We start from the raw sequence: 2,649 nt of genomic DNA on the forward strand, positions 1-2,649 counted from the left end.
GTCCAACACAGATCCACTGATCCTTCAACACAGAGCCTCTTCAGAAGACAAGATGATAAATTTTAAAAATCTGTATTGTTCCATACGAGTGTGTACTGAACCTAAAGCACTGTTCGATACGGGTGCATGTATTGTTGCACCCCTAATAAATAAATAAACAAGTAGCTCAGACACTGCAATTATGTCTTTATTCTTCTTTATTTCCTCTTCAAACACACTTCCTGGTGTACACGTACATTTCCATTCAAAAGGAAAAACTCAAGTGAGGTTAAAGTGCTGAGAAATGAAATAATATATTTGTAACCATCAAAGTCATCGTCACAATCAAAGCTGACAAAATAAGCTTGTTTGCATTTCCAATGAGGGGGGGRAAAAAAGAAAAAAAAGTGCAACAAATTTCATTTTTTTTCCTCCGTTTTCAAACTTTTATCACCACAGCCGTCCCCTTCAGACACACATGCAGACGCACACGCCACCACGCATTAACCTAAACTCAGATCTGCTGCAAAAAAATACAAATAAAAAAATTCACAAGTTTCCATAAAGAAACTGTAGAGGAGCTTCRGTACGACTGCATCACATTCTCATGCTGTAAGACTTCAGACAAGCAGAACCACGAATTATCTCCTGTAGCCCCACTGCTCAAACAGACACATCTACWGGTGTCCGATTAATAAAAAACACTGGTCTGATAAAGAGTGGGCAGACATGGGTTTACAGCAGGAAAAAACCTGAAGGACAGAAAGAAACCAAACTATTGTTTTCTTCCATAACGTCCTCCACAGAGTCCATGTGTAGAAACATGAACCCAACAAACGAAGGGATTTACCTCGGGGCTCCGCTGCACCCAAACTTTACCAGAGAACCAGCACTCTGAGCCGTCACACAGAAAAACAAGCAACTACAACCGTAAACACGTGGTGAGGGAAAGTTCATGATCAACTACAAAAAAAAAACCCTTTATGTTTTTTGCATCTTCAGGACCGAGCAGRGCCACGAGTCTGAGCTCAGACCTGTCATTTCCAGACGACCAACAGGACGGGAGAGTCCACGCTGACACTTAAAGGCAGACGTTTCACAGCTTTTTGAAAACGAGAGAGCGCTACAATTATTACACGGGAGGGAAGGTGTCAAGTTTTAAAMCTGCTGACGCCAGAAATTATGAAAAAAAACTGTGTCCAGAAATAYATCTGAGTGGGTTAAAGTGCATTAATCTGCACCAGGTCTCTGCTTTAGCCGTTACTACTGGATCAGAGCTGAACCGTCAGAGAAACAAAGAAGTTCATGATTAAATGGAGTGTTTTAAAAAAAAAAAAACATCTGCTCTGCAAACAAAACTAACGTGGTGTTTGAAATTAAAGACTAAAACAGACAGGTTTTAGGGAAAAGTTTGGAACTCTAATTAAACCAAAAAAAATAATAAATTCATCAAGATTATTCAGGTTCTAGACAAACGTTTGAATTTACTTAACAAAAAACAGCCGTGGCAATCCTGCCCTGCCCAGAGACGCTCAGAAGAGAAGTTACTTCAACCTCCTGATCACCAGTAAAAAACATATTTGAAAAAAGATGAACTCTCCAATAAACACGTCAGAAAGTCTTTGGTTGAGCATATGTGCAGCACCTCATTTAACACAAAACACAGCTGGGTCTAAACGCAACACATCCTGAGCTCTGCAGACGCAAGAGGCAGGGCTGACCCTGCTGGAAGCCACATAAGGTCATCATCCCCCCCGCAGCCGGCAGTGGCTGCTTACAGACGTCATTTCAGAACAGATCCTCTGCGCCGTCAGGGACAGGGACGGGCTCGAGGAGTCACAGCTCTCTGCTTCAACGYTAACAGCTAATTATAGCTTTCACAGAAGTGGTGTGAGGGGGAGCGGGGGCAGCAGGGAGGCCGCTTTTAGCCTCCGCATTCATCCAAGTCKGAGGAGACGTCCTGTCCCGTCCTCTCACGACCACAAAAAAAGGGTTTCAAACGCCGTGTTCTTCCCAAAACACACCTGGCAAGACAGGAAGTGACACGTGAAGGTAAAGATGGGGGTTCTCAGCCTGTGGTTTAGGAGTCGGACACAGCACCGCGTCACATAGGATCCCATTACAGGGCTGCTGCGGGGGGGGGCCACCCTGCGGGGGCTCCATGTGCTGCTCCTTTTAAGGAGGCAGCCAGTTGGTCTGCATCCCCCACAGCAGGCCTGCCTCACCTGTCAGTCAGCCTGTGACGACCGCAGGTCGTCACAGGCTGACTGACAGGTGAGGCAGGCCTGTGACCTGAGGTCACTTACAGAGAGGAAACACCAAACCAGTCTCAGCTGACCAGTACCAGGCTGGGAACTGGTTTAAAAGGAGCTCATTAAACAGTGGAAAGTTTAAATAAAAAGCACAAAAACTCTCCTGAACTGCTAACAGGAAACACCGAAGTTTAAATGTCAAAATTAATTAAAACAAAACAACTTCTTATTTCCACCGATACAGCCTTTAAGTGAACCATTTTCTAATCCTCCCTCCTAAACATCCTGCTCTTTAAACTGTTTTCAACTTTCTTTCCCAATACAAGCATTTTTTTTAAATATTTTTTGATTTTTTTTTCTGATTTTTCACATTTTTTTAAACACGAAGGAAACCAAATTTAAAGCTACAGCACATCAC

General features: G+C 43.4%; 1 long non-coding RNA gene across 1 annotated transcript; it reads right to left on the reverse strand.

Moving 5' to 3' along the window:
- Positions 1-166: 166 nt before the first annotated feature.
- On the reverse strand, positions 167-2,643 carry LOC106530910 (uncharacterized). The gene is made up of 2 exons (XR_001311846.1): positions 2,272-2,643; positions 167-2,195 (listed from the first exon to the last, which is right to left on the reverse strand). It is a non-coding gene; the product is annotated as an uncharacterized LOC106530910 (long non-coding RNA).
- Between the last annotated feature and the right edge of the window lie 6 nt (positions 2,644-2,649).

The sequence above is a fragment of the Austrofundulus limnaeus genome, unplaced genomic scaffold, assembly GCF_001266775.1.
Source record: "Austrofundulus limnaeus strain Quisiro unplaced genomic scaffold, Austrofundulus_limnaeus-1.0 Scaffold575, whole genome shotgun sequence".
Taxonomy (NCBI): Eukaryota; Metazoa; Chordata; class Actinopteri; order Cyprinodontiformes; family Rivulidae; genus Austrofundulus; species Austrofundulus limnaeus.